Source organism: Giraffa tippelskirchi, chromosome 6 (assembly GCF_054371585.1).
Source record: "Giraffa tippelskirchi isolate mGirTip1 chromosome 6, T2T-mGirTip1v1.2.pri, whole genome shotgun sequence".
Taxonomy (NCBI): Eukaryota; Metazoa; Chordata; class Mammalia; order Artiodactyla; family Giraffidae; genus Giraffa; species Giraffa tippelskirchi.
In genome coordinates this window covers 24,973,269-24,996,471 of record NC_137280.1, presented here as the reverse complement: position 1 = coordinate 24,996,471, position 23,203 = coordinate 24,973,269, and the positions used below count along the sequence as shown (strand labels likewise).

At 43.6% G+C, this 23,203-nt stretch overlaps 1 protein-coding gene across 3 annotated transcripts in view; it reads left to right on the top strand.

Moving 5' to 3' along the window:
• Positions 1 to 23,203, top strand: part of SYBU (syntabulin) — a 79,135-nt gene that overhangs the window by 38,317 nt on the left and 17,615 nt on the right. The gene's annotated exons all lie outside the window — the stretch shown is intronic.

Genomic DNA, 23,203 nt, shown 5'->3' with positions numbered 1-23,203 from the left:
AGGCTAAAAATGTAGTCTGGAAACAAATTTTCAACTCTGCCTTTCAGATATCCTGAATGCAGAGTCTGAAACTAAACTTGGAAAAATACACACCTGTATTGTTTCAAATATCCCTTGTCACTTGTGAATCTGTCATTTGTGAATCTGCCATTTGAGGCAAAGGGGAAAATGGACATGGATGATTACATTTTAGAATGCTCTCCTAACTCTTAGCCTTGCATGCTGCATTTGTAAACGCAGAGCTTGTCCTTACCCAGTGACGTGCTATGGGAATAGATGAGCACAGGCACAATTAATGCTAATTGGCCCTGCACAGAGTGTGCAGTGGGGCCTCTGTGTAGGCTGAGACTCGATGTATTTATTATCAAGAGTGATCTTGCTTGTGTGCTCATCTCTGCCAGTTCACCATGGAAATTATTCAGAGACCATCTCTCTAACCAGTTTTAATTTACTTTTCTATATAGTGTTCAGGAGAAATTCAGAAACTCTTCAAGTCTATGGAATTGGGATGGGGAAGAATTTTGTTTTTATTAATGATTTGCTCTAACACTTCCGCTTTATTGTACCTTCCAAGAGCGTAAGGGTTGGGTTTGCAATGTTGTAAAGCACATGAGTCATCTTACAGCAATTTTCATCTGCTGGGTGAATGATTAATGCCTGTGGTGTTAAGATTAATGAGTGGAAACAAAAGACTATCCGTATGGTCATCCCAACTTTAGTTCAGTAATTCTAAAATTACATTAAATTAGATCTTCAGACTGTCCGCAGTAGGTAGCTGGCGTCTAGCAGCTCTAGACAAAAAGCAGAATATGCACTGTATTGGTGTAAGAGTGATTCATTTTTAGTTATATAGAACAGTGAGCACAGAGTGTCACACTAGATTGTAAATGTCTCTTATTTTCTGTACTCATGACTAACCATTCATGCAGAGGAGAACTGGAGTAATGTCATCTCTTCCAGCTGTTAGTCATGGCTCAATTTTAATTGCCCCAAATGGTGAAAAGTTACCACCCTTTGAGGATGTGAATCACCTGAGTCACCAGGAGTCCTGGTGACTCCTCTGGCTCTGATTTTGTCACTGAGGTCAGGCTTTAGGTCACTGTCTTAATATTTTATAAATATAACTTCCACTCATCAAAGGGCCAGCAGACAAATAAAGGTTCATGATACACTCTGTAGTGATCATGGCTTTAAAGACATGGAAACAATGTTGATGACACTTTCTGCAAAGTTTTTCACCTCATTAGTTGTGGCTCAGCTGGTAAAGAATCTGCCTGCAATGCGAGAGACCTGGGTTCAATCCCTGGGTTAGGAAGATCCCCTGGAGAAGGGAAAGGCTACCGACTCCAGTATTCTGGCCTGGAGAATTCCTGGACTGTATAGTCCATGGGGTGGCAAAGAGTTGGACACAACTGAGCGACTTTCACTTTTGGTATTGTAGGCTCCATTTCCCGTTTTCAGTGTGTCTGTGATAAATTCTCCTGCCCATCTCTGTAAACCAGCAGAGTATGGGATTTTTTCAACCTCAAAATATCAGAGTTTGCTCTCTGTTTCCTCATCTGTATAGTGAACTAATAATAGTACCTATGACATAAGGCTGCTTTGAAAATTCCGTGACATCATCAGTAGCACATGACATATAATACAAATAGTCACTGCTGTTGTATTATGATTACTATAAGCATCGTTATCATCATTTTTACAATAGCTTGTAGTTAAGGGAGAGTGTATCGAAGAGCTTGAATGGTTCTTTGGTTTGATTCCATTCAGCTTATCAAATTTCCTAGCAAATACTAAGAACCTAACCATGTGCTTGGTGCTTGGTTTTCTGATGGGAATTATGACATTCAATGTACTTGAAAATGTAGACATCAAAACAAAATGTGAGATGTGCAGTAGTTTTTTCTTTTCAAATGTGTGGTTTTCTGTTTTTGTCAAATGGCCGTATCTAGATCTACATAATAAAATGTTTGCCAATTCATTTTGCTGCCACTAATGGATATGTAAGAGTCCACAACAGATATGTAAGCTAAAAGGGGCTGGGCCTTAGCTAAATGTAGTTAATAGTTATACCTTGAATTAAAAATGTGACATTTAAAAACTTAGGTTCAGATTCTAAGCTCACTTCCTTTCCTGAAAAGTTTTCCATTCAGAGTGCAATAAATGCCATATTTTGAATGAGAGCCGTTTCATTAAGTTGAGTTTTGGGAGTGATAGGAAAGGAAAGGAAGGGAAATGATTGATTAATCTGTATAAAAATAGGCCCCACGCTGGGGTTTTTCCTTTTGCACTAATCCTCTGTGACATCTGAACCAAAAAAAAAGAGTAAAACCAACGCCATATGTGCAAAGCCTGCTGGTGCTGATTTTAAAACGCATGAAGAGTTGACCCAGATAATATTTTGCAGTTTTATTTTCATTACAATGTCCTTTTCATTTCCATTTCTTCTTTCTGGCATGTTCTCTTCCTTCCATCTGTTTGCCCTGGAAAGAACGTGGCATGTGGAATAAGGGCTATACCAATTTGCTTGAATGGAAAAGAAGGGGAGGACATTTGTAGAAGGCGATTTAATATGAGGTCTCTAGAGGTTGGGGACCTGGAACTCACTATATGTCCAAACATAGAGCTAAATGTATTTTGCTAAACCTAATTTCAGATGCAATATCACTCAAGTAATGAAGCTAGAATAAGCCTTCTCTTGGAATATTTCAAGGCAAAAGTCAAATCCATAGCCACATCCCACTAGCACGGCGACCTTTTATCTATATGACACTGGTCTGTGACCAACACAATCCCCACTTTTCTTTTCCATTGTCATTAGTCAGACAGGCACACGCTCCGATGATGCACGATTTGTCGAGCGTTCGTTTGGTGACCAGTGCTGCTGTCATGAGCCGGGGATCACGTCCTTCTGTTGATATCTGAGGAGCATTCTGAGGTCTCAGTTGGCAGTTCTGTTTGCCGAGTCCTTTTTTATCTGAGAGAGTTTACAGCAGTTTCAGAGGGAGGGGTGTTCCCTTGTCCTGTGTGGCTGCAACATTATGCAGGGAAACTGGGTCTTCCTGCAGTTTTGGCTTCTTGTGCTCACCCCTGTGGCTGAGATAACGCAGACTCTGCAAGCCTCTGCCAGGAAGATCTGATTTCTGCCCAGACGACTGGCGGGCCTGACTGTTCTTGAGAGATGAAGGCTGTGCCTGAACCTGATCCTGGGTTCCTACCTGACTTCAGTGCTTTCGCCCTGGCATTTGCAGAGGAAGCAGAGGATTCAGACTGAGAGGCTTTGGTTCTCCTTAGTGCAGTAGAGACCAGTGGCTCAGGATCTGTGGGCAATGCCATGGTCTCCTATATGGTCGAGTCCAGCTTACCAGGGATGGTGGAGGGGTTTTGTCTGTGCGGAGCTGGGGCCTTCTTGAGTTTGGGATGAGATTCTCCAGCTTTGCATTTCCATCCTTTCTTTTCTCTTCTGTCTCAGTCACCACTTAACAGATCTGAACCCAGTGTGTGCATGTGTGCTAAGCTACTTTAGTCGTGTCCGGCTCTTTGCGACCCCATGGACTGTAGCCCGTCAGGCTCCTCTGTCCATGGGGTTCTCCAGGCAACCCAGTAATGCTCCTCATTTGTGGTTTCAGCAACTCTTTATTGATATGCCCGCCACCGAGCCAGGCACCGGAATACAACTGTAAACCAGGGGCTTCACATACGCGTGTGATGTGATGTGTTTTTGGGGAAAGTGCTGGGTCCCCTGAGTACATAGAGGAGGACCATGCAACCCAGACTCTGGGGTTCTGGGAAGGGTCTCGGGGAAGTAATGCTAGATTAGCACTTACAAAGGGTAAAACTAGGTTTTTAAGCATGAAGACACTCAGGGATCTGAATTTTACATTGCTCTTAACTTTAGTTCTATGTATTTTCTTGTTATGTTTTACTTGCTAAGTTATGTCCCACTCTTTTGAGACCCCCATGGACTGAAGCCCACCAGGCTCCTCTGTCCATGGGATTTCCCAAGCAAGCTTACTGGAGTAGATTGCCATTTCCTTCTCCAGGGAATCTTCCTGACCCAGGTCTCCAACCCAAGTCTCCTGCATTGGCAGGTGGATTCTTTACCACTGAGCCACCAGGGAAGCCCTGTGTACTTCCTTTGAAGTTTTAAAAAGTTCTGTTGTCACAATTACCATGTTGTATTTAACATGACTCTTTCCTCTACTAGGATGTGAGCCTCTTTAGGATGTGGACCATGTTTTCACCCCTTCTTTCCTTCCTTCCTTCATTCTTTCCATCCCCCACATTTTATTTTTTATTTTAAATTATTTATGCTGCCTTATTTCTTTCTTTTTAAATATTATGTATTTAATATACTGCCCATAAAGAACAGATATAACATATGAAAGCTATGCCATGCTGTGCCATGCTAAGTCACTCAATCGTGTCCAACTTTTTGCAGCCCTATGGACTATATAGCCCACCAGGCTCCTCTGTGCATGGGATTCTCCAGGCAAGAATGCTGGAGTGGATTTCTGTTCCCTCTTCCAGGGAATCTTCCTGACCTAGGAAGCAAATCAACATCTCTTACACCTACTGTATTGGCAGGCAGGTTCTTTACCTCTAGTGCCATGTGGGAAGCCTATATGTAAGTTATAGAGAATAATAATAAAGCAGGCACTGTGACCCACCTTCCACTGTGAGAATTACCACCACTGAAGCTGCCTACAGGCTCCTCCAGATCCCATTCTTGGCCTTTCCCCAGAGGTAACCACTACATTGAAATGTCAGTTCAGTTCAGTCGCTCAGTCGTGTCCGACTCTGCGACCCCATGAATTGCAGCACGCCAGGCCTCCCTGTCCATCACCAACTCCCAGAGTCTACCCAAACCCATGTCCATCGAGTCGTTGATGCCCTCCAACCATCTCATCCTCTGTCGTCCCCTTCTCCTTCTGCCCTCAATCTTTCCCAGCATTAGGGTCTTTTCCAATGAGTCAGCTCTTCGCATGAGGTGGCCAAAGTATTGGAGTTTCAGCTTCAACATCAGTCCTTCCAATGAACACCCAGGACTGATCTCCTTTAGGATGGACTGGTTGGATCTCCTTGTGTGTTTTATCGATTCCTTTCATTTTAAAAATAATTTCTACCACCTTAGGTATGTGCCCCTACAAATATGTTGGAGCCCAAGGGTAAAATTTAAACATGAAGCCATTTGCCTTTGTGCTCTCCCTAAGTTGCACAGGACCTAGAACTTAAGAAGTTCTCATTGGATGTTTGTGGACAGATGGATATGCCTTCCTAGAGCCTGGAAGATGTTTTTGTGTTGCTATACAACAAGGAGATACTGGAATTCAGTTTTAGTGGGTTTGTTCCTTTTGAGCCTTGTTGGTTTTGTTCCTTTGGGATGCTAATGGATGTAGGTCACAGAAATGAGTCACATACTGTTTAATTGTTTGGAGAGACTTCCTACTTGGGCTTCCCTAGTGGCTCAGTGATAAAGAATCCACCTGCCAATGCAGGAGACGCCGACTGGATCTCTGAGTCAGGAAGATCCTTTGGAGAAGGAAATGGCAACCCACTCCAGTATTCTTGCCTGGGATATCCCATGGACAGAGGAGCCTGGCGGGCTATAGTCCATGGGGTCGCAAAGAGTCAGACATGACTTAGCAACTAAACAACAAACAACAACTTCCTACTTATCCTCTTCATTTCACTGCCATGCAAACAACTGTCCAGTGGTCCTAAAGAGAGTGGCCTTAATGTTTTTTTCATAATCTGCTTTGCCTTTCCATTCCATTGTGGCTTTTCTTAGAACAGTGTGGAATGGGGAGGAGAGAGGTGGAGAGACTAAGGAACACTGAGTACACTTGAATTAGAAGTTAACTTGCGTCGGGGGGTGGGGTAGAGGAGCCGGGCAAGCAAAGGGTTGGCCAGGGAACGCGTGCTCTGTGCCAGATGTCACTTTGAGTTGAGAGCCTGGGGAAGGTTCCATTAAACAAATCCATGGAAATGCAGAGCATAATTTGTGTGCAGAGCATAATCTGATGGTGAGAGAGCTTCATTCTTTTTAAATGCCAGGCACCACACAAGAACCAGCAGAGAACATTTTCAGGGGGACATTCAAAAACATTTTGTCCAGAAGCTTGAGAGTCTCTGTAGTTTTCAGTGTGTTAAACAATGGGGTGAGGTGACCTTTGGAGCTTGCTGCTGGGAGCTCAGCTTGTTTGCAAAATGCCTGGCCTCTGCCCAGTGAGCACCCAGCTCTGAAGGCGCGGTGGGAGCATGGTGTCTGGATGAAGTCCCCTCCCCAGAGGTGCCAGGCTCTGCTGGCCTTGATCAGGTGTCCCAAGGAGAGAGTACAAGAGCTGGTTCACCTGCCTCACACCTGCTTTCCTCCTAGCCCGTCCCTTCGCTCATCCAGATACCCTCTTTTGTGTTGCCAGGTCCTTACCAAAAACATTTCCATGTGACTTCATTTTTCCCTCTGTCCCCGATTCTCGCTTTAGTTTCTTGAACACACGTCTGAATTGAAACAAACCCCGTGAGACCTTCCGTTGCTCCATTTGCTTGCTTTTGTTCTAACCCTCTGTACAGATGCCAGGAATTGCCAGAATTTACCCAGCTTGTTTGTTTTTATTTTGTTGACATTTGTGCTTGCAAATAAAAAATATTTGTGTTAAAGATTGATTGCGTGCTCAGTTGCTCAGTCGTGTCTGATTCTTTGTAACCCCATGGACTGTGGCCTGCCATGCTCCTCTGTCCATGGAATTTTCCAGGGAAGAATATTGGAGTGGGTTGCCATTTCCTTCTCCAAGGGATCTTCCTGACCCAGGGATCAAACCTGGGTCTCCTGCATTGACAGGTGGATTCTTTACTACTGCACCACCTGGGAAGCCCATTTATAGCTACTTTCCAGGAAATATTACACAGTAGTAAAGGTAGCATTGATCTTGGAGCATGTCAATCCATTCTGATTAGAGAACTCAATTTTTCACATAGTCCTCGGGCCATATAAGAAACATTTTTTCCTTCCATTTGACAGAAATATTTGCTGTTTTTTTTCCTCTCTTTGATTGTGTGGAAAACATACTTATGGCCATTTCAGTTGTTCTTTTGTGTGGGTAGCACTGCAGTCAAGTGTGTAACATAAGATCAACATGAACGTGTTAGCTGCTCAGTTGTGTCTGACTCTTTGTGATCCCATGGACTGTAGCCCATAAGACTCCTCTGTCCATGTAATTCTCCAGGCAAAAATACTGGAGTGGGTTTCCATTCCCTTTTCCAGGGGATCCTCCCAACCCAGGGATCAAACCTGGGTCTTCTGCATTGCAGGCAAATTCTTTACCATCTGAGCCACCAGGGAAGCCCAATGTAAGATGAGGTGTCTTGTAATATTTAACTTGCTCTGTGCTTTTCCTGTTTTAAATCCTTTTGTACAACTGGGGTTTTAAATGATTTTGAATCTACGCAGTTAACTTTGTGAACTTATGAGCTATATGGAGAGGAACCCTGTAGGCAGGGCTCTTTCCTCCTTAGATACAGCCCAGCTCCAAACTGTAATAGTCAGCTGCCTGGCCTTCCCACCTCCAGTCCCTCCTGCAGATTTCACTACTGCAAGATCTCCATAAAACATCACTCTGTTCATAATAACACCCTGTTCAAAACTCGCCATAGCTCCTTCTTGCCTTCAGAGTAAAGGTCTGTGTTGTTGTTGTTCAGTCACTAAGTCATGTCCAACTTTCTGCAACATGCCAGGCCTCCCTGTCCTTTACTATCTCCCAGAGTTAGCTCAAACTCGTGTCCGCTGAGTCAGTGATGTCATCCAACCATCTCATCCTCTGCCTCCTTCTTTTCCTTTTGCCTTCAATCTTTCCCAGCATAGGCCCTTAGCATAGCTTTACATTCTTCAACTCTCTTCAACTTACCTTTTTGGCTGTATTTCTCATCTGATCACTAATATCCCAGCCAAAGAAGGGGTTCAATGTATTCTAAATATGCCCTGTGTTTTCCTTCCTCTGGATTTCAAGTTCATACCACCCGCTTCACGGCAAGTCCACTCCCTTCTGCACTCCCAGCAGTTGATCATGTTCTCCCGACTGCTCAAGGCATCTCTCCCTTGACATCGTCCCTGTCCTCTTCTGCTCACACAGCCGAGAGGATTTCTTCCTCCTCTGTGGTCCCCTGATGCCCCCTCTCTGTCTTGCACTCAGCATGTCCTCTCATCTCCTAGTTGTTTGTCTCTGAAGCTCGTCTCCTCCTGAGAAGAGTCTTGAGCCCTGGAATTATACTTCCCTTTGTTTCCTCTCCCAAGTGCCTGTGCACAGCTCAACACACATTTGAATTGAATGCTATCATTTTGGTTTCCAGTTCTTAGATCATTGTGAATTCTGATGACAAGGTCCCATGCAGAGTGGACAAAGCAGAAAGCCAACCCTGGAGTCAGACTGGCCAGCTCTGCTGTTACCAGCTCCATGACTTGGAGCAAGTTTCATCACCACTCAGAACCTCAGTTTCTTCTTTTACACCCTGTATGTCTTAGAACATATGTCTTTAGATTCAAGAAAATATCAGAGGTAGATGAAGTAGGCTTTTAGTACACAGCAGCTAGTAGTGTTCGTGTCTGACTCTGTCATCTGTTGTATTAGTTATCCCTTCAAGGTCTGTGTAATCTCTAGTCTGCCATCAGCACCAGGCAGTCCATGCTTTCATCTGTGTCATGAATAAAGCATGTTAAATAGGATAAGGGCAGATACAAAGCCAGGTGACACGTTACTAGAGATTTCCCTCGAGGTTGGCAGGCAATCATTAGTCAACATCCTTTGGGTCCTGAACTGTGCTGTCATCCAGTTCCCATGGCAGCCTTGTTCATAAGATTTTCCAAAGTGTTGTGACTAATTGCCTGCTGAATTCCAGGTAACCCATTTATGTGGCCACCCCAAATCATAACTCCGTCAGGAAAGGAATGAAATTTTTTTTTATGATTATAGGTTCTTAGTGAACTCTTTCTGGCTTCTATTTACCTTATGAAGGGACCTTTCCTACAGTTTTACTGGAGATCAACACCAAATATAGCAGTTTGTGATTTCCAGGATTTATCTTTTCTCTGCTTTGATAACCTCTGTACTTTTTGTTCATCACCAACCAGCTACATCTCTTCCTTTCTGATTTCCCCCAAATTAGTGGTATTTCCACAATCATATCTGTAAGTTCTTTTAGTACCTTCCTTCATTCAATAAATATTCTTCCGAGTCTCCTCTGTCAAGTACAGTGTTTAGTTTTGGGGGATACAGGGATGGACAAGACAGAGGTCTTCCCAAGCTGCATGGTTTTTGCATGCTAAATTTGGGGCTGAAAACTTGAATTTTAAGAAATTTAGGCATATGGGTAGGTAGGCATGCATGTGTACTCAGTTACTTCAGTCGTATCTGACTCTGTGCAGCCCTATAGACCATATCCCACCAGGCTTCTCTGTCCATGGGATTCTCCGGGCAAGAATACTGGAGTTGGTTGCCATGCCCTCCTCCAGGGGATTTTCCCGACCCAGGGATCAAACCCACATCTCCTGCATTGCAGGTGGATTCCTTACCATGCCACCACCTGGGAAGCCCAATTGGTAGGTAGGATTGGAGGGAATATTTGTCCTAACCGTAAATAACAACAGGCTGTCAACCCAAACTGGAAGGAGAGAAAGAGAAAGGTAACTCAGTCGAGAGCCTTTCCAGGCGCCCTTGCTGAATACTGAGTATGGAGGAACTTTCAGTGTTATGAAATCTTTCAAGGCCACAGCAGCTACTGTGTATTCAGCGCTGCATTAGACACGGGTGCAGTCATAGAGGAGCCCTCAAGGAGCTGACAGTGGGCTAGGAAATTACAGACGGTTGCAGAGCAATGAAATGAATGCTCATTAAAATTCTGGGTGGGGTGAGAGCATAAAGGAAGGGCTTCTGATCTCTTTCTTGAGGGAGTTAAAGGTCAAGGCTAAGCTGAGAGCTGAAGAACAGGTAGTAGTTAGCCAGGCCCAGAGGGAAAGAAAAATCATCCATCCAGGTGAAGGGAATGGCTTTTGTGAAAACTGGAAGTCCAGAGATAGTTTTGCTGCCTTCCGGAAATGTCAATGGTTCCACCAGCTGGGGCACAGTTGTGGCAGTCAGGACAGATTCTATGGACAGCTTGTAGATCATGCATTGAAGTTTGGACTTTATCTTCAGGACATGAGCACCATTAAGGGTTTCAACAGGGGAATCACCTAATGAGATTTATGCTCTGGAGCAGCATGGAAGATGGAGTGCTCGGGGCCACGACGAGCAGCTGGATCACAGTGGGTGGCGGTGTCATAATTCTGGCAAGAAATGATCGTGTCCTGGGGTGGAGCATTCAGGATGCGAAGAAGCAGACAGATCACGGAAGTTACTACAGACAGATTCGAGTATATGGCTGCAATCTATAGTGAAATATTGAAAACCAGAGTCATTTACTGTAGTGGCTCTCAGACTTTAGCATGCATAAAAGATCGCCTGGGCGTTTGTAAAAATGTGTGTTATGGGAATGACTTGAGGAAATGTCAATGGGCAGATTTGGGATGTGAGCCAAGAATCTGTGTTTTCAGCAAGTGTCCAGGTGACACTGATGCAGACGGGCCTCAGACCACACTGTCAAAACCCCCTCTCTGTGAGAGGTTTTAAACTGGCAGTCTCTTAAGTGTATCCATGATATGTTAACTTCTCATTTAAGAATGAAGAGTCAATCCTATTTTTAAAAATCTATTCATTTTTGGCTGTGCTTGGCCTTTGTTGCTGCACCGGCTCTTTCTCTGGTTGCTGTGAGCTGGCCTCTCATTGTGCTGGCTTCTCTTGTTGTGGAGCACAGGCTCTAGGGCGCTCGGGCTTCAGTAGTTGTGGCCCTTTGAGTTATTGCAGTCCCAGGCACTGAAGTACAGGCTGCATAGTTGTGGCTCACAGGCTTAGCTGCTCCGAAGCATGTGGGATCCTCCTGAATCAAGGATGGAACCCGTGTCTCCTGCATTGGCAGGCAGATTCTTTACCACTGTACCACCAGGGAAGTCCCAATCCTATTATTTTTGTTGAGAATAGGTGAATGGCTCAGCCTGATGGCTTCAGGTGCTAAAAACATTTAAAAAGAGCTGTCTCCTGGCAAGTGTGGTCTGTGTTCATTAACTGTTTGCTCTCTAGTAAGGAATGTGGGGCTTCCCAGGTGGCTCGGTGGTAAAGAATCCACCTGCAGTGCAGGAGACATGGGTTTGATCCCTGAGTTGGGACAATCCCGTGGAGGAGCAAATGGCAACCCACTTCATTATTCTTGCCTGGGAAATCCCATGGACAGAGGAGCCTGGTGGGCTACGGTTCATGGAGTCTCAAAGAGTCAGACACGACTTAGTGACTAAAACAAGGGAGGCAGGACAGAGGGTAATAATCTTATTAAGACTCCTACGGCAGATGGTTTGTAAATGAATTTTCGAAGGTTTCAGCAAGCCCTTTGCTTGAGCAAGCCGGCAACCGCTTATGAGGAAAATAAAATCTCCCCAGCTCTTAGCACAGATGTGCATTCTTAGTGTTCAGGGCATATTTTGATGCGTATTATTGTGGTTTTTCTCAAGCTTAAATGTCCACCTTCAAATCCCAGCTTCACTATATACAAGCTGTGTAATCTTGAGCAAGTTATCTGTTCTCCCCTTCTGTCATCTGTAAAATGGGAGTAAAATTGTACCTGTCTCATAGACTTGATATGTATTAAATGAGAATACATGTACAGCACATTGACAGCGTGTGAACATAATAAGCCATTTCTAATCATTAGTGAGATCTGTAATAAGTTCATCACTTGAATTAAGAGTTTCGTCATGTAATAAAGTCTTCACCTTCTTATTTAAGTCATGGTGCTTTAAAAAAACACATTTATGGAGCCCATATGCAAGAATGCTTCGAGAAACTTAATATTTAGCAACACATACCAAACATGGGGATAAGTCAGCCAATAAGTAATAATGCTGACTATTAATACATGAATATTAATAATAATGAACTTACCATAGTCCGCATTATGTCACTGAATCCTTACAATGGTCCCATGCGACCAGCATGGGATCCCTTTTTAGAGTGAGGAAACTGAGTCGTAAAGAGGTTAATCAATCACTAAGGTCACACTGGCATTAAATGAAAGATCAGATATTTTCTTTCAGAACCCACCAATGCTAGAATCTGCTTTTAACCACAGATGTTAAATACGTACTGTGGGTTATATGAAGCACAGTTAGTAACACTCAGTATTATGCCAAGTAAACTCAGAAATTGACTCATTTTGAGTGTGAAATATGTAAAAAATTATTCCCAAAATGTATGCTGTGGTGTGTAGCTATATTTTAAATCAGAGGCAAGCCTGCTGCTCTGTTTCTCAGAGGCAGCCATTCAGGAAGCCGATACATATGATCTTAGTCAGAGGGTGTATTTGAACAACGATTCTCAAGCTTTAGTGTTCAGAGACCTGAAGGGCTTGTTAAAAATATGGCTTCCCAGGTGGCTCAGCGGCTTAAGAGTCTGCCTGCAATGCAAAAGACCCAGGAGACATGGGTTCGATCCCTGGGTCAGGAAGGTCCCTGGAGGGCACAGCAACCCCCTCCAGCATTCTTGCCTGGAGAATCCCATGGACAGAGGAGCCTGGCAAGCTACAGTCCATAGGGTCGATATTTTTCTTTAGAGGATTTGAGCCTCTGGAAATGCAAGTGGATGCTTATCAGAATGCAAAACCTAGCTAGATGAGTAGCTGGAATTAACTGAACTCATTTTCTCATCATCAGAAGAATTAAGACATAAATTATGGAATAAGTCATACAGTGGACTATTATACAGTTGTCAAATGAATGTACTATAACTATATGGAGTATTTTAACAACATAATTTTGAGTGAAAATTTTCCCAAATACTATACATATCATGATAGCCTGTTTATTAAAAAGTGAAAAATAGATGAAACAGAAAAAAAAAATTTGCCATTTGGAAATTCAAATAAATGTGATCACTATTTATAAAAATGAAAACCAGGAAATGGTGAACAGGCAGTAAGGAAGAAGAAATAGATGTAAGTTAGTGTCGACAATCTAGCGTTTGTGATGAGGGTGGTTTCTTCATTTATTGTAATATTAATGTGAAGAAATAAACAAAAACATAAATAAAGAAACCAGTTAGTAAATAAAACTAAAGATAGTCTTGCATGAATCAATGAGGAGTGTGTGTCAAGAACCAAGGAATTTGATTAATTCAGTTCTGTGCCTCTCAGACTCATATTTCAGTGTGGACAGTGGGTGGGAAAATAGCTTTCTGGGTTGCAGAGAAAACAACGCAGCCCCAGTCTCTAGGTCCAGGCTTGGGTCCGTGCAGCTCTCTGTGACCTCAAGCTTTGGCCACTGCCTCTCACCTTGTCTCAGTCGGTGCAGCTTATCAACGGAGATCACTAAGGAAGCGGGGAGATCAGTAGATCATCAAGGATTGTCAGTAGAGTCACTTCAGACAAAACTAAAGGCTATAGTGTCCCTGGAGTAGGAAAAACATAGATGTGTCCCTTTCTTCCCTATCCGCCTGCCTGAGAAAAGTCACATTTACATGTTTTCTCGGAGAAGCAAAGGTTCTAGAAATGAAAAAGATCTGTATCCAACCAAACTTTGCGGCTGTGTCTTAGAAGGATTTTCAACTCACCTGGGCCTAAACTGCCTTGATGGCCTCGTTCCCGATGCGGCTTCCCCTTCCCCGCGGCACTGCTGTCTCCTCCGGCCGCCCCTTCACCCCGGACACCTGGTGCCCATCTCCACAGCTCCTCCTGCTTCAGTCTCAGATGGTCGTGAATAGTTTCCAGAGCTCGCTGGTTCACTGAGCATCTCCTGGAATCATAATGCTTCCTGTAGGGAATAGTGTTCTCCTTTGTTGACCTCTTTTAGCACCTAATGTATCTCCCTCCTAAGAAGTTTGCCTCTTTCTGAAGAAACCAGGTTCAGCATCTCAACATGACATTTGCTAGGTGTGCAAAGGACCTGACGAAATCTCACCCTTGTGGAGATGCTGTATCCTGAGTGTGTATTTGTGGCCACCCCCGCCCCCGACCCTGCGAGAAGTTTCGATGGTTAGCTGTCTGTTGTTTAATGTGCTTGAGGCTGTCCTGTGAAATTGGAAGATTCAGTCAATAGAGCCCAGGTCTGAGGATTTACTCAATTTAGAATCTAAAGGGAGGAGGCAGAATCTTTACCATCCTCTGGGAGACTCTTCTGGTTATTTTCTTGCTTGTTTTGAATCCTTGCTCGTGACTACACCCCACACTACAGCCTCACCTCACTCCTGCTCTGTGCTCCCCACCTCACTCCAGCTCTGTGCTCCTCACCTCACTCCTGCTTTGTGCTTCCCACCTCACTCCTGCTCTGTGCTCCAAGTCCTCTCCGACTGGGCCCATCATGGATTGGGACCCAGATGTGATTCAGAGAGGGACATCATGAGAACAAAAATCAAAACCAAGCGCCAGGCCCTACTTTTTACATGCTTTACCTATACTAGTTTACATAACCCTTACAACAACTCTGTAAGAGAGCTTCCATTACCATTCTGTCCATAGAAGGCACAGAGAGGCCAAGTGCCATTCCCAAGGTCACACAGCTAGTAACAGAGGCTGCTGAGCTGTATCGCCTCATAAAAAGCGACGAGAAACAACTTCATGGGGATTGAAAATGCTATATATAGAGAGGATAAATTATTCAGGAATCAAGGTGAAAGGATGTCAAAATATTCGAAGCGGAGCAAGGCCAAGGGCTGACAAGATCCAGTGATGTAGTTCCAGAGGCAGATGGGTTAAATGGAGTGAAGAGAAAGGTCAGGGCTGCTGCTTAAGTCAGGAGAGTGTGGCAGTGGGAGACGCGGCTTCCCTGGGGGTGTTGGGTGGGGGCCCTCCCGGGAGCCTGGGAGTGGAGATGCCGACTGATAGGTGTGCCCCGAATCACGTGGTGGTGACCGTGATGAAGATGCCAGGAGGCAGTCGAGACTGTTGGGTCTTGGAGTCTATTTTAGAAACCTGTGCTTAAGGAGGTTTAGAAAGAAAGAAAGAAGTGCTGTTGTAGAACCCTGCTGTGTGTCTCTGCAGCAAATTATAAATTACCTCATCTTCTTCCTAACAAGTGGGTGATTTTGTTCCATTCATGGTCTCGAACTGCTTGCTGAGAGCAGGGCCTCACTAAGCGTGGAAAGTCAGGGGACTTCGAACAAGACCCGTCCCTGACCCTTCCGCCTTATATCCTGCAGTTCTGGATGAGCATCCGAGCCCTGCTCTGCCTTTGTAGGCTCAGTGACACGTCAGTCCCCAGGTCTCCCCCGACCCCTTCACCACCTCCTTCCTCCCCCGGCAGCTGTCCCCACAGTGACAGCCCTGCTCCGAACCCACCACTGCCACCTTGAGTCGTGCTTTTTCCCTGATTTAGGTTTTCCTGCCAGACACGGAGGGCAAGCACCTCATTTTGGTAAACGCTGGATAAACACGTCTCCTTAAATAGAAGCAGCAGGCTCACCAGCTGGCTTTTTTCCCCTAAGTGGCAGCAACTCAGTTGAATAAACTTGACAAATCAAAGATGAGGAACATGTAAGAGTGAAAAATTCTTCAAGGAGGATTGGCTCGTGTTATTACCAGGCCCGCAAGATAATCAGTGTGGATGAAGTTCATGGCCACTGTGGAGGCCACCCTTCCCAGACCTGTTTAGTGGAAGGCCGTGTGGCCGAGGGTTGCCCTTCAAGCTCACCTTCTTAAGGGCCTGTGCCCAACGCTGGTTCAATGTGGGAGGCTCTGCAAGCATGTGTGGCTCCCTGGTTTCACTTGGCATGTCAGCCAGGGACAACTCGAGCCTACCAGAGGGTTAGGGCTGATGGGATGACCCAGTGGAGAGCTGGCTGGGCTGTGAGCTGTATCAATGTTGGATGATTGCTGATACCCCCAAGTCCAAAGTGCTCAGCTCTTGCTCTTTAAAACCGGATTATGAGGACTTCAAACCATGGATAAACTGCTAAGTGTCCTACTGGCTTTACAAACCGACATGTGTGCACATGAGCTTGGCTGGAACTGGTATCTTCTATATGTCCCCCCTTTCCTTCCAATCCTCTGAGAATGCACCCAGCCCAGGAACATGCTTCTGGAGGGCTGCATCGGCAGAGATCACTCTGTAGGTTTGACTCCTCTCTCCTTTGTGCCTTGCCCTCGAGTGAAGCCCTCTTAACTCCTGCTCACTCACCTTCCACTTGCCATGGAAAAAAGCTCTTGAGTTTGACCGGACTGGAGAGAGATTTCCTGTGCTCTGTATCTTTGGAGCTCTCCTCCTCACAGTGTGGTCCATGACTATCTGCTGCACAGTCATCTATGGTAATTACTTAAAATGCTGATTCCTGGCTCACCCCCCCCTTCCCAGCCTTCTAAAGGAATTTCTGAGTGTTGCCCAGAAATCTCCACTTCCCAGGTGATGCTTATACATGGTAAGCTTTAGAAATAATTGCATTATTAATAATTATTATCAGATTAAGATTTATGAGCATGTCAAGCACTTATCATGCATTTCACTTCCCATTCATTTCAACTTCACCACAACTCTACAAGGTAGAAATCACCCACCTAGAGCAGGGCCTGACACATGGCACACAGCAGATGCTCAATACATCTTTATTAAACAATAAGTTAACCTTAAATATATGTGTGTGTGTATATATATATATATCAGTTCAGTTCAGTTGCTCAGTCGTGTCTGACTCCTTGTGACCCCATGGACTGCAGCACTCCAGACTTCCCTGTCCATGACCAACTCCCGGAGCTTACTCAAACTCATGTCCATTGAGTTGGTGATGCCATCCAACCATCTCACCCTCTGTCATCCCCTTCTCCTCCTGCCTTCAATCTTTCCCAGCATCAGGGTCTTTACAAATGAGTCAGTTCTTCACATTAGGTGGCCAGAGTATTGGAGTTTCAGCTTCAGCATCAGTCCTTCCAATGAATATTCAGGACTGATTTCCTTTAGGATTGACTGGTTGGATCTCCTTGCAGTCCAAGGGACTCTCAAGAGTCTTCTCCAACACCACAGTTCAAAAGCATCAGTTCTTCAGCACTCAGCTTTCTTTATAATCCAACTCTCACATCCATAGATGAGTACTGGAAAAGCCATAGCTTTGACTAGACGGACCTTTGTTGGTAAAGTAATGTCTCTGCTTTTTAATATTCTGTCTAGGTTGGTCATAGCTTTTCTTCCAAGAAGCAAGTGTCTTAATTTCATGGCTGCAGTCACCATCTGCAGTGATTTTGCAGCCCCCCAAAATAAAGTCTCTCACTGTTTCCATTGTTTCCCCATCTATTTGCCATGAAGTGATGGGACTGGATGCCATGATCTTAGTTTTCTGAATGCTGAGTTTTAAGCCAACTTTTTCACTCTCCTCTTTCACTTTCATCAAGAGGCTGTTTAGTTTTTCTTCACTTTCTGCCGTAAGGGTGTTGTCATTTGCATATCTCAGGTTATTGATATTTCTCCCAGCAATCTTGATTCCGGCTTGTGCTTCATCCAGCCAGGCATTTCACATGATATACTCTGCATATAAGTTAAATAAGCAGGGTGACAATATACAGACTGACAGCGTACTCCTTTCCTGATTTGGAACCAGTCTGTTGTTCCATGTCTGGTTCTAACTGTTGCTTCCTGACCTGCATACAGATTTCTCAGGAGGCAGGTTAGGTGGTCTGGTATTCCCATCTGTTGAAGAATTTTTGACACTTTGTTGTGATCCATGCAGTTAAAGGCTTTGGCATAGTCAATAAACCAGAAGTAGATGTTTTTCTGGCACTCTCTTGCTTTTTTGATGATCCAACAGATGTTTTATATATATATATATATATATATATATATATATATATATATATATATATATATGCCTGCTTCCTGCCTGCTAAGCTGCTTCAATCATGTCAGATTCTTTGCAACCCCATGGACTGTAGCTTGCCAGGCTCCTCTGTCAATGGGATTCTCCAGGCAAGAATACTGGAGTGGGTAGCCATACCCTCCTCCAGGGGATCTTTCCAACCCAGGAATTGAACCCTAGTCTGTTACGTCACATCGTACATTTAGGTTCTTTACCACTAGTGCCACCTATGAAGCCCATATACATACACACAGACACACACATTTACTCCATAAATAAATAAGGAAACTAAGGTTTACAGAGGTTAAAAAACACTTGGCCAATAACACATGGCTAGCGAGGTGGAACCAGGCTTTGTAGAGCCTTCTTTGGGTAGAACTTGTTGGTGTGTAAACTTTCAAGCTGGTGCCCCCTTCTGGGGATGCTGAGTTGTGCATGGCAGCGGTGCTGGAGGACCCCAGAGGCATCTGATTGGCCTTGCTGCTGTTGCTATGGGACTCTCCAGACAAGAATACTGGAGTGGGTTGCCATTGCCTTCTTCCCTGATTGGCCTTAGATTGAACTGATTGATCTCTATCATTTGCCTCTTGGCCAGCCTGGTAGGCTGCAGTCCATGGGATCAAGAAGAGTTGGACACGGCTGAGCGACTTCACTTTCTCTTTTCACTTTCATGCACTGGAGAAGGAAATGGCAACACACTCCAGTGTTCTTGCCTGGAGAATCCCAGGGACAGGGGAGCCTGGTGGGCTGCCATCTATGGGGTCGCACAGAGTCGGACACGACTGAAGCGACTTAGCAGCAGCAGCAGCATCTCTGATAAATCAGCAGGATCACACTTATGTATTAGTAATGAAGATAACAGGCCCAGAGAACTTGGAAGATTGTTCACGAAGCCAAACAAACCCATTCTCCTGCCCTGTACTCTGCTGTGGTTAGCCAATGCAGAGTCTTAATTTTCCTGGGGGGTGAGATAGAGACTAGTTATATCCTCAGGCCTTGTGAGAGATTAATAAGCTTTTTGCCCTGGTCAGAAATATTCACTTTCTCTTCCCTTCTGGAAGTTTATTTATACCCTCCTCTTTGCTTATCATTTCTTGCATCCACTTTTCTTGGTTGCCAGGTAGATTGTATTTCTGCCAAATATAGGTAGCTGAGCCAGGCCAAGATAAAGGAGTGAATCTGATGGTGTTGTCCTTGACCTGTTGGCCCTCTATGCCTCCTCTCCCATTCTCCCTCCCTCCCTTTCTCAGGGGACTGGCCTTTGCCAAGACTTGAGCTGTTGTAAAGGTGTGTGCATTTTCCCTGGGCTTTTCTGAAAGCAGGCTTCTCATGCAGGAGCAACTCTAAAGATTTTTAGAAGCGTCCATGGGGAGTTCGTTTTAGGACCATGGATATTTTTTTAATATAATTTAATTTATTTATTTATTCTTGGCTGTGCTGGGTCTTCTTTGCTGTGTGGGCTTTTTCTCTAGTTGTAATGAGCGGGAGCTACTCTTCATTGCAGGCCGCAGGGTTCTCATCGCAGTGGCTTCTTTTGTTACAGAGCACAGGCTCCAAGGGTCCAAGCTTCAGTAGCTGTGGCACATGGGCTCTAGAGCACAGGCTCAATAGTTGTGATGCGCTGACTTAGTTGCTTCTCGGCATGTGGGATCTTCCTAGACCAGGGCTCGAACCAGTGTCCCTTGCATTTCAAGGCAGATTCTTAACCACTGGACCACCAGGGAAGCTCAGGCCCATGGATCTTTATTACATACTCTATTGTGTAGACACACACGGATACACATACGGTTAAAAGTAGAAACATGCTCTCCACTGAGGGAAGACCACCATTTGTAAAGAGTGACTATAAAGATGCCTGACTCAAGTGAGATAAAGCATTTCCTGTTGTGGGGCTTTTTAAGGGAATGATGCCTGAAAAAGCCCTTTTCCAGCCCTCAAGCCGCTGTACCAGTAATTCTAGTTAGAAATAATTCTAGCTAGAAGTAATAATTCTACTTAGAAATAATAATAGCTTACCTGTAACGAGTGCTGGCTGTGTGCCAGGCACTGTCTTCATTTCTTTTCATGTTTCACCTAATCCCCACAGTCCCTTAGCACTACCTGCTCTTAATATTTTCATCCCTGTTTTACAGATGAGGAAACTGAGGCAGAGAGAGGGTAAACAACTTGCTCGAGGCACCATAGAGTTAATAGAAGAGCCATAATTCAAACCCAAGTGGCTTGACTCCCAAACCCTCATAATACTGCATTATATGGTGTGATTACTTTTATTATATGATGATTTTCCTTTAAGGTCTTAGACTTTCAAGGAAAAAAAGAGAAAAATCAATTGTCCATAATTGTACTATTCCCCTACTTACAATTTTTATAACAAGAGTAACATGCACTTGGCTAGAAAAGCCAGATGGCTCAGGAAGTTATAAAACGAAGAGTCTCTTTATACCCTCATTGTCCTATTTTCAAGGGAAACCATTATTACCAGATCTCCTTTTGTTCCTCAAAAAATACGTTCTATGCATGTAGCAGGTTTATACATGATTAAAGATTTATTTACAGAGAAGCAAGCATGCCGCACCCACTCTTCTGTATCTTGCTTTTTGGGTCGAGTAATAGGTCTTTTCATCTCAGCACATACAGGTCCATGTCACCCCTTTTCATGGTTGTAGAGTATCCATTTAGTTTGCTGTACCGCCTGACTTAACCTGTCAGTACTGATGGACAATTTACTTGTCTTTTTTGGATGCTTACGTGCAGGATAAGTTCCCAGCAGTACAGTTTTCTTTTTTATGCACACTGCACCAATTCACACTAGTGTTTTGCCCCAAACCCTTAACAGAACCAGTGTTATCAAACTCTGACTTTTTTTTTTGCCGATCTGATGAAAAAACTCTTTTCATTTCCATTTTTAATTTTATAAGTGAGATTGTATGGCTTTTCAGGTATATCGGTTTTTTGTTTTTCTCTCTTTGTCTGCCATCTGACTGTTCATGTCCTTTGCGCATTTTTCTGTTCTTCCTAATTTGTTTGAGCTTTTGGTAAATTAAGGAAATTAGCCCTTTATCTATAAATGTTATAAATATTTTCGTTCAGTTTATTATTTGTCTATGACTCTGCTATTTTATTTTTATGTGGTTAGATTTATGTTTATAGTTATGTAGTTAGATTTATCAATACAAAATTATTCACTTCCACATATTCTTGCATATCAGATCATGTCCTCCTGAAAGGTTGTAAATACCATTTCCATTTTATAATTTCAGAAAGGATTTATCTTCATTCTGATTGATGTTCATATGGAACTGCCATACATTTGAAAGCATATATAAACATTTATAAACAGAAGTTCAAATTTAAAGTATGTAGAAGTGAATAATTTTGTATTGATAAATCTAACTACATAACTATAAACATAAAATCTAAGTAATAAAAGTACAATAGAGTCAAAGACAAATAATAAACTGAAAGAAAATATTTACAACATATGTGTAGATATATTTCAATCAATTTGTTGATCTTTAGATCAAATATTCCCTTTCTGACATAAATACCTATGGAAGTTTTGGGGTTAGTTTGCAATAACTAAAACAAAAATCTTCTTTCGGCTGTGAAGCATTTTTTGGATTCCTTGGCTGGGCCCCCAGAGCTAAGCTCTGCAGCTAAGGGTCAGTGCTACTGAATAGACTTGGAGTAGCTTCATCTGTAATTACACATGTCCACTGCTCCAGCTGCTCCTTAATAGTGCTGCTTGGCCTTAGTGAAAATGGCTCCTCTCCCTTCCCTGGAGACCTTTAAATAGAAGATCTGTGTATCTGTGTGTGGGGACGGGGGATGGGAAGATGAATTGATGGGGGCCTGGGGTGTTTTTGTTATTTGCTGATTTTATTTGAGGTGGAGATATGGGTGGCCAATCTGAATTAATCTGATTGTTTTGTGGTAACAAAGGATAAAAGAAGGTTTGGGGTTGCTTGAAGCAGCGGTTTAGGATGGCTTGTTACCACTTCGTAGATGTCAGGAGTTCTCTGTTCTCAGAGGCCTGTGTGATATTCTGATGATATTCTCACAGTGTCCTGAAAGCAGGCAAAAATAATAACGTCCTAAGAGACTGGATCGCAGACAGTGTTTTAAAAAAAAAAACATCTAGTTATCAGTAAATTTTGCCCGTATATTTTGTTTCCATTTTCCCTTCCTTCTCTAATTCCCGGCCTTGCCATCACAGGCACAGGATGCTCATTACCCTAAGGTTATGAATATAAGTAAGGCCTCTCAAGAGAATCCAGCAGCACTACTGAATAGAAACCCACAGAGCTCCTGGAGGCCGGCGATCGCAGCTCCTTTATGGCTGGAAGGTGCTGTCTGCTGCCTGGTGTGTAATCACCAGACATCAGCATCGCAAGGTAGCTCAGAGGTCATCAAGTGTATCCTCCCTGTTCAGTCCTGGGATCCTGCTCCACCTACCCCAGTACCTGATCGAAGACAGTATTGATGAGGATATTGACTTGGATATGCACATTTTAAAATTCCCTTCAGCTTCTCAAGCACAGCTCTTCAGTGGCCAAATATTTTCCCCTGTGCTTTGCTGAAGCATTCCCTGTGACATCAGAGATTTACCAATAGGTGTCTACATACCAGCAGATGGGGGCAAATACTTCCTTTTCCGCAAAAACTGCTTTAGGCTCATGCCATACAAAAAATCCCTATGGAATATATATTAAAAGTCTTAAAATGAGTATATACTTTGGTTTAAATATTTTACTTTTAGGAATTTATTCTAAGGAAATAATCAAACAAGAGTGTAAATCTGTATGCTCAAGGGTATCCATTAAGCCCATGTGGGTTTAAGAGCAGGCACTCTGGGGTTAGACGGCTTGGTTTCCCTCTTGGCTCCACTTCTTACTGTGTCCTCCGGTGTGTGTCACTCAGCTTCTCTTCCTTACCTCTAAAACGGACTGATAGCTGTCCCTACCACATGGAGTCTGTCCTATGAAAAGTAAGTGACTTAACATGTAAAAGATGCTCAGGATGGTTTCTGGTACATAATGTTTACTATTAATGATAGAAAATGAACGTGGCCTACATATTCATTGATTTAATAAAATGTGCCGTGTTTTAAAGTTGTTCATACATTAAAAGAAAAACAATTTGGTTACATAATAATGTATTAAGTATGAATGCTGAATAGTTATATACCAAAAGGTTATTTTTTGGTGATGGAATTATAGGCTATATTTTCCCCTCTGGATCACTGCTGTTTTTTAAATCTTCCACAAAAGAAATGCATAGTATAATAAAAGTTG